General features: G+C 35.7%; 1 pseudogene; it reads right to left on the reverse strand.

Moving 5' to 3' along the window:
• Window positions 1-2069: 2069 nt before the first annotated feature.
• LOC127554326 (uridine-cytidine kinase 1-like) lies at window positions 2070-3922 on the reverse strand (annotated as a pseudogene).
• Window positions 3923-12076: the final 8154 nt, after the last annotated feature.

The following is a 12076-nucleotide window of genomic DNA, read 5'->3' on the forward strand; positions in this document are numbered from 1 at the left end:
CCATCAATTCTGTGGGGTTCCTGACCAGGTGTGGCACTTCTTCAGAGAAACAACCCTTCAGAGAATTAGAATGAATATCCAAGGATCCTGCTTATTGGCTTTTCCTTCTGACAAATTCTGGGATAATCCCAGAAGATCTGAGGAAAGATACTAGGGCAGAGGCTTGATCCATGTGTGAAGTGAAAATACCTCCAGGCTAGTTGCATTGGACAATTCCCTTTTTTTTGGGAGATAGTCTTGATTGCTGTCACAGGAATTTTCACACCCAGATTGTGTGGGGAGTGACATCTGAGTTGGAAGTTTGAGAGAACGTTTGCTGATCAGGAATGCCAGGCCCTGCAATGCTGATAAGATGGCTCTGGATAAGAAGCAACCAGAACAGGTGCCTGAGTGCAGAAGCACTGGGTCAGGGCAGCTGTTGGCTGAAAAGTATTTACAGGAGGGCAGACTTCTGGATTCTAGATCAGAAGGGAGGACTGAAGGAGGAGGGACCTGAGGCTAAAGGCACATCTCTTATATTCCAGGATTATAGGTGACTACACCAACAATCTGCTGTAAATTACAAAAATTGAGCAGGCAAAGAAGAAAGCATTTAATCACAGAACATTATCATAGAAAGACTGGGATTCATGTTCAGGGAAGAATACTGAAGCAAAAAAGGCTTCTCCTACCCAAAAAGTAATGTTAAATGGTCACCTGATTAACATAACTCAAAAAAAGACTTTAAAAAGGAAATGAGAGAGTTTGAAGAAAAGCTAAAAAACAAACCAAACCAAACCAAAAAACAAACCAACAACAACAATCTAAGAAAAAAAAAAAAGATTTTGTTAAGAAAGTCAAGTAACCAGAAAAGGAGACTCAGAATGTTAAGGAAGGAAATTACTCCTTGATAACTAGAATTGGGCAAAAGGATGGCAGAGAAATTATAAGAGATCAAGAAATAATAAAACAAAATATAAGGAATGAAAAAAATAGAAGACAGGGTGAAATACCTCATAAGAAAAACAATTGATCTTATAAGATGTTTTATATTCTCTTCTATTTTTTTATTTTTAAAATTTTGTTTATCTCTTGATCTCTTATACCTTTACTGGCTTCCCCTTGACCACTTCTAATTTTCAAAGAGTTGTTGAAGGATCAGGTATGTGCCATGGTGTCACCTCTGAAAGAATTCAGGCTCAGACAATTTCCAACCCAGGCAAAGGCATTTGAATGAGATTTCTACTTTCAGTGGGTGGGCCAAGTTCCCTGAAGGAATCAGCTCCCCAGCAAAGCAAGACAAGGATATATTTTTTTCTTTTTTCTTTTTAATAGGCTTATATTTCTCTTTTTTTCCAGTCTCCATACTTTTATTTATATGAATCAGAACAATACTAATCACTTTACATCTTAATTTATAAAGCATCCTTAGTTGTATTATGGTGCTGAAAATATTCTCAGCAATAATTCATGAGGGGAGAGTTTACCTTTTCTGACAGAAATCTAAGTAGTATCAAATTTCCAAATATTAACTGTGCCTATGTTATTTAGCTGGTAACACTGAAAAAATATGCTGTCCATTGCCTTATGTTTCTTTAAAGCAGAGGTCTGTGATTCTTTTTAATATACTCATTTGGGTAACTAAAAATGAACACTCCCCCTAAATAGTTTTACCATATTATGCAGCTATGTACTGAGAGTTTTATTTTTGGGAGGTTTTTTTTTTTTTTGTTGTTGTTGTTTTTTTTTTTTTGTTTTTGTTTTTTTAAATTTTATTTTATTTAATAATAACTTTGTATTGACAGAATCCATGCCAGGGTAATTTTTTACAACATTATCCCTTGCACTCGCTTATGTTTCGTTTTTTCCCCTCCCTCCCTCCACCCCCGCCCCCCCCCCCCCAAGATGGCAAGCAGTCCTATATATGTTAAATATGTTGCAGTATATCCTAGATACAATACATATTTGCAGAACCGAACAGTTCTCCTGTTGCACAGGGAGAATTGGATTCAGAAGGTAAAAATAACTCGGGAAGAAAATCAAAAATGCAAATAGTTCACATTCGTTTCTCAGTGTTTCTTCTCTGGGTGTAGCTGTCTCTGTCAATCATTTATCCATTGAAACTCAGTTAGGTCTCTTTGTCATAGAAATCCACTTCCATCAGAATACATCCTCATACAATATCGTTGTCGAAGTGTATAATGATCTCCTGGTTCTGCTCATCTCACTTAGCATCAGTCCATGTAAGTCTCTCCAAGCCTCTCTGTGTTCATCCTGCTGGTCATTCCTTACAGAGCAATAATATTCCATAACATTCATATACCATAATTCACCCAGCCATTCTCCCATTGATGGGCATCCATTCATTTTCCAGTTTCTAGCCACTACAAACAGGGCTGCTATTGTTGTTGTTTTTTAAAATATGCCCAGTGATAGTGGAGAAATATAGTGGGAGGGACAGATTTTTTTTTTCAAAGAAGTAAATGTGGCATGAAAATAAAAGATATTAATAAAATTCTTAAAATTAAAAAAAAACTCACTTTTTACCTGTTTGGGAGTATTATATTTGAAAATTATGGTTCTGCATTTCTTGTCAGGAAGTAAATGGTACTGTTGTCTCATCTTCCTTTTTGGGGATTCTTATTTATCATTGCATTGTTCAGAATATCAGAGTTTTTTTTAAAGTTGTTTTTCTCTATAATTTTCTTAACATTTTATAAATTTATATAAAGTTCTTAATTTCCTCTGCATCATGTCATGAGATATTCCCAGATTTCTCTGTGTCCATTTCATTATATATGATATGAAATGAAAATATTCCACTACATTCATATATCACTGTTTAGCTCCTCCCTTAGTTCCTGTTTTGGGGGGCTACAAAAAGAGCTGAATACAGAAATAAGTTTTTTTTTTTTTTTATAAATATTGGTGATTTCTTTTGAGCACAGACCCTTCTCGTGGCATAGCAGTGTCAGAAGGTGGCACATTCTAGTGATTGTCAGCATACGTCCAGATTGTTTTCTAGGATGTCTGGATCTGTTTTGAGATAAAGTTGGACCAGAAGTTAGAACTACAGCAGGGTCTCCAGGCTCAGGAAATGTCCTTTTGTAGCTCCGCCCATTTGGAACTCCCCGCTGCCATTTGCAGATGTCCCCATTCAAAAAGGCCTGAATATGCTGTACAGTCAGGTTGATGGCAACCATGTTGTCAACCCCTCGAGGGATGATTACATCAGCATACTTCTTAGTCGGCAGGCAGAATTACTCAAAGGTAGGCTTGACAAAGGTGTGTATTGTGTTAGGGTCTGCTCCAAGTTTCTTCCACGATTCATATCTCGGAGAACGCTATGAGAGAGTCTCACATCTGAGTCGGCGTCAATAAAGAGTCGAAGATGAAACATGTCTCTGATCTCTTGACTATAGAATACCAAAATGCCCTCAAACAGAACCACATCCGCAGGGTAAACCACAGTTGTCTCCAGTAACCTGGAATGGATCACAAAATCCTAAGTCGGGACCTCAACGGTTTTGCCCTCTACGATGTGTTTCAGGGTCATGTGCATCAAGTCATTATCAAAAGCATCTGGGTGGTCAAAGTTGTACTGCCCCTTCAGCGCTTTGGCCTTCTGCTCCGCGGTCAGGACCTTATAGAAGCGGTCCTGGCTCGGGATGACCAGCTTGCGCTGGCGGTGATCCACTTCATACTGGCCCGGCAGTTCCACGAACTTCTCACACACTGTGGACTTTCCAGTGGCCGTGCCGCCGCTCACCCAGATCAGGAAGGGCCGCTGGTGGGGGCGCTCGGGCTCCGCAGGCCGCTCCGCCGCCGCTAGCCAAAGCCATAGCCAGCTCCGCTTCCCAGCATCGGCTTCCTTCCCCTCCCCCCCCAGCTGGCCCCAAGACAAGGATATTTATAGAATAAATGGTGCTAATTACATCACAAGATACGTAGTTTGTAGGAAGACTCTGCTAATATGGGGAAGTTCTAAAGTCGTGGTACAACAGCCCATGTGGTTACCCAGAATGCATATAGAAAAGCCCACTTAAAGGCTTATTAATGTATGGTAATGATATTATAACTAGTCTTGGTTCGACCCAAGGACAGCAAAGAAGGGAATTATGTAGGCATCAAATTGGGATAAAGAGTTATTGAGGTTTGCAGTCCGATGTCCTGTTGATGCTACTTTTTTCCCCCAGGCAATTGGGGTTAAATGACTTGCCCAGAGTCATGCAGCTAGGACGTGTTAAGTGTCTGAGGACAGATTTGAACTCAGGTCCTCCTGACTTCAGAGCTTGTGCTTTATCCACTATGCCATCTAGCTGCCCCTAGTGCTACTTTCTAATTGGCTGATTTCTGTTTTGTGGTAACCTGGTGATGTAGTTACAGAATATGCTGGTGTGGTGAGACCAATGACTAATGCTTTCTGTAGGGCTCAGGGCTGGGAGCAGGTAGGGGGGTAGCCTGGAAGCAACAATCAAAATCCCATAAAAGTCATTTTCTTCTTGAAGACTGGAACTTCTTTTCTTGTTGGTTATTATATTTGACTGTATAATTATTTGATTTTGTTATTTTTTTTGAAAACAAAATTTTCTAGTTATTTCGTCTAGTTATTTACTTATAGCTGATCATTCCTCCCTCAGGAGGATGAGATTCTGTTAAGGAACTAATAACAGAACATTTAAACAATATGACTGCTAATGCACAACTGAATTCTTTTAAAAGATGTCATATAGGGGCAGCTAGGTGGGCAGTGGATAGAACACTGTCCTGAAGTCAGGAGGACCTGAGTTGAAATCTGACCTCAGACACTTAATACTTCCTAGCTGCATGACCCTGGACAAGTCACTTAACCCCAAATGCCTCACCAAAAAAAAAAAAAAAGTTGTCATATTAATTTTAAGTGCAATTAAATTTTCTGAGTTGGAATGTTTAAATACATTTTATAATTTCAAAACAATGCATGTCAAATAAGTTTATAGTAAGACATATTTGCACTTCAAGATATGCTCAATACCCAGGTGTAATTCCAAATTAAATTATAAACTCCCCAAAATTGACTTTTCCCAACTTAGGTAACATAAAATATATCATAAATTACTCTCTTAGAGAATTGATTGCATTAAAAATATTCTCTTCAAAACAAACTTGAAGTTGTTTCTGATTTATTCTTTTTTATGTTAAATATGTTAAAATATATGTTAAATACAATATATGTGTACATATTTATACAGTTCTCTTGTTGCACAAGAAAAATCAAATTTAGAAAGGTAAAAATAACCTGGGAAGAAAAATAAAAATGCAAGCAGTCCACATTCATTTTTCAGTGTTCTTTCTCTGGGTGTAGCTGGTTCTGTTCATCACTGATCAATTGGAACTGAATTGGATCTTCTCATTGCCAAAGATAGCCACTTCCATCAGAATTAATCCTCATATAGTATTGTTGTTGAAGTGTATAATGATCTGGTTCTGCTCATTTCACATAGCACCAGTTCATGTAAGTCTTTCCAAGCCTCTCTATTCATCCTGCTGGTCATTTCTTGCAGAACAATAATATTCCATAACATTTATATACCACAATTTATTCAGCCATTCTTCAATTGATGGGCATCCACTCAATTTCCAGTTTCTAGCCACTACAAAAAGGGCTGCTACAAACATTTTTGCATATACAGGTTCCTTTCCCTTCTTTGATGTCTCTTTGGGATATAAGCCCAGTAGTAACACTGCTGGGTCAAAGAATATGCACGCTTAGGTAGCCCTTTGGACATAGTCATAGTTCCAAATTGTTCTCCAGAATGGCTGGATCTTTTCACAACTCCACCAATAAGGCACCAGTGTCCCACTGCATCCCCTCCAGCATTCGTCATTATTTTTTCCTATCATCTTAGTCAATCTGACAGTTGGGATCTCTAGTTATTCTTCGTTAGTTACAAATTCCTTCCTCTTCCACAAGTCTGAGAGGTAAAGTATCTTATGTTCCTCTAATTTATTTATAATCTTGTTCTTTATGCCTAGATGATGAACCCATTTTGATGTTATCTTAGTGTAGGGTGTTAAGTGTTGGTACATGCCCAATTTCTGCTGACATACTAATTTCCAGTTTTCCCAACAGTTTTTGTCAAATAATGAATTGTTATCCCCAAAGTTGGGGTCTTTGGGTTTGCCAAACACTAGATTACTGTGGTTATTGACTATTTTGTCCTATGAATAAGTTAGGTTCATCAGCTAGTCTATTTCTTATCCAATACCAAATGGTTTTGGTGATCACTGTTTTACATTATAATTTTAGATTAGGTACAGTTAGGCCGCCTTCATTTGATTTTTTTTTTTTTTTCATTAGTTCTCTTGAAATTCTTGACCTTTTGTTCTTCCATATGAATTTTGTTGTTATTTTTTCTAGGTCATTAAAATAATTTCTTGGGAATCTGATGGGTATAGCACTAAATAAATAGATTAGTTTAGGTAGTACGTCATCTTTATTACATTTGCTTGGCCTATCTAAGAGCACTTGATATTTTTCTAGTTGTTTAAATCTGACTTTGTGTGGAAAGTGTTTTGTAGTTTTGCTCATATAGTTTCTGACTTTCTTTTGGCAGATAAATTCCCAAATATTTTATCCTATTGACAGTTATTTTAAATGGAATTTCTCTTTGTATCTCTTGCTGTTGGATTTTGTTGATGATGTATAAAAATGCTAAGCATTTATGTGGATTTATTTTGTATCCTACAATTTTGCTAAAATTGTAGATTATTTCTAATAGTTTTTTAGTAGAATCTCTGGGATTCTCTAAGTATATCATCATATCATCTGCAAAGAATGATAATTTGAAATTACCCTGGCATGGATTCTGGCAATATAAAGTTATTATAAAATAAAATAAAATATTTAAAAAAAAGAAAGAAAAGGAAAATCAAAAAAAAAAAAAAAAAAGAATGATTATTTGGTTTCCTCATTACCTACTCAGATTCTTTTAATCTCTTTCTCAACTCTTATTGCCGAAGCTAGCATTTCTAATCAATATCAAATTGTAATGGTGATAGTGGGCAACCTTGTTTCTCTCCTGATCTTATTGGGAATGGTTCCAGTTTATCCCCATTACATATGATACTGACAGTTTTAAATAGATGCTACTATTTTGAGGAAAAGTCCATTTATTCCTATCCTCTCAAGTGTTTTTAATAGGAATGGATGTTGGATTTTATCAAATGCTTTTTCTGCATCTATTGACATGATCATATGGTTTTTGTTAATTTGGTTATTGATATAGTCAATTATGCTCTTCGTTTTCCTAATATTGAACCAGCCCTGCATTCCTGGTGTAAATCCTACATCCTGGGGATGATTTTCTGTAATCTTTTTGATAATATTTTATTTAAGATTTTAGCATCAATATTCATTAGGGAGATTGGTCTATAATTTTCTTTCTCTATTTTCAACCTACCTGGTTTAGGTAGCAGTATCATGTCTGTGTCATAAAAGGAATTTGGTAGGACTCCTTCAAACCCTATTTTTTCAAATAGTTTATATAATGTTGGAGTCAATTGTTCTTTAAATATTTGGTAGAATTCACATGTAAATCCATCTGGTCCTGGGGATTTTTTCTTAGGGAGTTGATTAATAGCTTGTTCTATTTCTTTTTCTAAAATGGGACTGTTTAACCAATTTACTTCTTCCTCTCTTAATCTGGGCAAGCTATATTTTTGAAGGTATTCATCCATTTCATTTAAGATATCGAATTTATTGGCACAAAATTGGGCAAAGTAACTCCTAATTATTGCTCTTATTTCCTCCTCATTAGTGGAAAGTTCTCCCCTTTCATTTTTAAGACCAACAATTTGATTTTTCACTTTTTTTTTCCTAATCAAAAGTACCAAGGATTTATCTATTTTGTTGTTTTTTTTCAAAGAACCAACTCTTAGTTTTATTTATTAATTCAATAGTTTTTTTTACTTTCAATTTTATTAATCTCTCCTTTTATTTTTAGAATTTCAAGGTTATTGTTTGACAGGATATTTTAAATTTGCTCCTTTTCTAGCTTTTTTAGTTGCAAGCCTAATTCAATGATTTTCTGTTTCTCTATTTTATGCAAGTAGGCCTCTAGAGATGTAAAATTTCCCCTTATTACTGCTTTGTCTGCATCCCACACATTTTGATATGATGTCTCATTATCATTCTCTTGGGTGAAATTATTAATCGTGTCTATGATTTGCAGTTTCACCCAATCATGCTTTAGGATGAGATTATTTAGTTTCCAATTATTTTTTGGTCTATTTTCCCCTAGCTTTTTATTGAATGTAATTTTCATTACATCATGATCTGAAAAGGATGCACTTACTATTTCTGCCTTTCTGCATTTGAGTTTGAGGTGTTTTTGTATTGGTTCCATGAACTGCTGAAAAGAAAGTGTATTCCTTTCTGTCTCCATTTAATTTTCTCCAAAGATCTATCATATCTAACTTTTCTAGTCTTCTATTTACCTCTTTAATTTCTTTCTTATTTATTTTGTGGTTTGATTTATCAGTTCTGAGAGTGCAAGGTTGAGATTTCCCACCATTATAGTTTTGCTGTCTGTTTCTTCTTGCAGCTCTCTTAACTTCTCCTTTAGGAATTTAGATGCTATACCCCTTGGTGCATATATGTTTAATATTGATATTGCTTCATTGTCTATGGTACTTTTTAGCAAGATATGGTTTCCTTCCTTATTTCTTTTAATTAGATCAATTTTTGCTTTTGTTTGATCTGAGATCAGGATGGCTACCCCTGCTTTTTTGACTTTACCTGAAGCATAATAGATTCTGCTCCAGCTTTTTACCTTTACTCTGTATATATTCCCCTGCTTCAAGTGTGTTTCCTGTAAACAATAAATTGTAGGATTCTGGCTTTTAATCCAGTCTGCCATCCACCTCCACTTTATGGAGGTATTTACCCCATTCACATTTATGGTTAAAATTACAAATTCTGTATTTCCTGCCATCTTGTTAACTCCAGATTATGCTTTTCTCTTTTCTTTGCCCCTTACCTCCCTCCCCAGTATTAACCTTTGAGAACCACTCGCCTCATGCAGTCCTCCCTTTTTAGGATCCCTCCCCCCACCTTAGAGTCCCTCCCCTTTTCTTAAACCTTTTCCTTACAATTTCTGTATTCCTTTCTGTTTAGCTTACTGCTTCCCTTTTCACTTTTCCCCTCCCACTTTTCAATGAGGTGGGAGAAGTTTCTCTGTAAATTGAATATGTCTAATATTTTTCTCTTTGAGCCAATTCTGATAAGAGTAAGATACATACTATGTTCATCCCCCTCCTTTTTTCCCTCAGATATAATAGATTTCCATTACCTCTTCATGAGATGTAGTACCTCTACTTTTCCCTTTTTCTGGTACAATTTCCTTTCCACCTCTAGCTTCTTTTTTATGTTATAACAGTACAACCAAATTATACATGTACTCTATGTATATTCATAACAGAAATATAGTTCCCAAGATTTCTTTTTACCTTTTTATGTTTCTCTTGAGTCCTATATTTGGAGAGCAAACTTTTTGTTTAGTACCAACTTCTGTTGGTACCAGGGCATCTAGCAACAAAATTAGTTTGTTTAGTTTTGTTTAGTTTTTTCATCAGAAATAGATGAAATTTGCCTATTTCATTGAATATCCATCTTCTTCCCTGGGGAAAAAATGCTCATTTTGGCTGGGTAAATTATTCTTGGCTGCACACCAAGTTCCTTAGTTTTATCCTTAGCCCTGGAATATCAGATTCCAGGCCTTTGTATCACTTCTGCAATCACTCTGCTTCAATCTCAACACAGGTTGTCCCCTGCCCCTGACTTCTCAGGAAGGCCTAGGGCCCTCAGGAGAGATGGTGTACCGAGCCAGACATTATTAGCAGGTTCCCTCTGGGCTGAGGGGTCTTATACCTCACCCAGAGTTCTCCCACTGACTGTGACCTTCTACAAATAGAGTGGTGCTTGAGTTCAAATCTTCATCCTTCTAAGCTTTCTGCTAAAGCAGGTATTTGAGAGAGTATATGTCAACAAACACAAAACTGGTAATAGACAGGATTCTACTTATTTTGGATTGCAAGTTGTCTCCAGTCACACAAAAATTAAGAAATTGTTATAATTTATATTCTACAAAGATCGACAAAAAGCTCTGCTTTTTAAAAAAAACATTGTTTAGTATGTATACAAGAAAGTCCTTAAGTCACATTCTCTGACACACACACACCCAAACACACATACACCCCTACCCACACACACAGATACCCCTCACTCCCCCACTCACAGACATGTTAGGCTAATATAGAAGTTCTTGAGGATCTCTCTCATGTCCTTCATACCTCCTGAGTATTGGGGTCATCATTTTCTTTTTTTTGAGATTCCAAGTGACCTTATTCATCTTAGAGGAAAAATATTTTAAATTCAGCCTCTTTTTTTCTTTTCCTTTTTCTTTGTTTAGTTATTAGCTCTTTTTTCTTGAAAAAACTTTAAAATAATTTTTATTTTTAAAATACTCATGAAGATAATTTCTAACATTCACCCCTGCAAAACCTTGTGCTCCAAATTTTTCTCCCTCCCTTCACTTAGCCCCCTCCCATAAACAAGTAATCTAATATAATATATTATATATAACATATATAATATAATATAATATAGACTAAATATGCAAAATTCTTCTAAATATATTTTCACGTTTATCATGCTGCATAAACAAAATCAGATCAAAAAAGATGAGAAAGAAGAAAAAAGCAAGCCAATAACAACAACAAAAAAAGCAAATCTTGTGACCCATAATCCTCTCTCTGGGTGCAGATCACTCTCTCAATCACAAGTCTATTGAAATTGTCAGCTTCTTTTTAAATTTTGAATGTTTTTTTAAAAATGTTTTTCTGCAGGGATGAAAGCTTAGTTTCTCCTCTCTTAATAGTTTCTAATAGCCATTGATTAAATGAATCCTACTCAGGAAGTTTGATTTTTGACTCTGCCTTATTGAGGAATTTTATTTAATGGCTAATTTTATCCTATCAAATTAACAAATTGGAGTAAATAGTTTCAGGGATCAGATTTTGTCAATGATTGCCATAAGTTCCAAAAACTTGCAACTATGTAAACTATACTCTGAGATCATCTGCCTGGCTATGGTTCTTATTGGAGGACTAGTTATCTAGTCCACTTTATAGTGGACCCCAATTGATTTCCCATGGACATTTGACAATTCTAAATTAAAGAGGTAACTCAACTGAAAAAATACCGGAGTGCAGATCAAGCATGATTAGGTACTTACCAGTCCAATGGGAGAGTGATTGGGTACAGGGCCCAAGGGGCCTCTGTTGGTACTAGGGCATCTAGCAAGTCATTCCCAGGATTGTGAAAGATACAATCTTCAAAAAAATCCCCTCAGTGATGGCATCATTTAATGTCAAATTCTGAATAAAATCAAGTTTATAAGTGGAAGAATAAAGCATCTTTAATAAAGATAACAGGGTAGCAAAACTGTCACTCTGGGAGATGTCCCATTAGGACACTTACAGGAATGATTCTTACACTTTTAAGAGAAAAGGAGAAGGAAAATATATGAGGTAGCAAGGCCTAGACATAAAATCCCAATAACCTCTGACAATCAGTGAAGAATATGCAATTATTCTGGTTAACTTATTATCACCATAAATATCAAGGAACAGGAACTAAGACTGAGCTCAAGCTAGGTACCTTTACAAGGTAATATCCCCAAAAGGAGGACTTAGAATGTGGTTCAGGGCAAGCTAAAAAAGAATGCAAGGACATTACCAGAATTATGAAATTATTAGGATTGTTAAGAGTGACATGTAATAGGTAATATTATATTTGATATTAATGACATTTCTATTATTTTAGCAATTTTTCTGTGAGTCATTTATGTATATGAGGAAACTTTTAAAGAGTGTACATTATGAAAGTAATGCAAGAAAAGAAAAAGGAATAGATCACTTATAAAATCTAAAATACATAGGAAAAAACAGAAGTCCAGGAAAAGACATAGACAATAAAGAATGTACTAGTTTTACCATGTTAAATTTCATAATGTTTGCACCAATTGAGAACTCCAAAACAGTCTTTTCAAAGGTT

Source organism: Antechinus flavipes, chromosome 3 (assembly GCF_016432865.1).
Source record: "Antechinus flavipes isolate AdamAnt ecotype Samford, QLD, Australia chromosome 3, AdamAnt_v2, whole genome shotgun sequence".
NCBI classification, from domain to species: domain Eukaryota; kingdom Metazoa; phylum Chordata; class Mammalia; order Dasyuromorphia; family Dasyuridae; genus Antechinus; species Antechinus flavipes.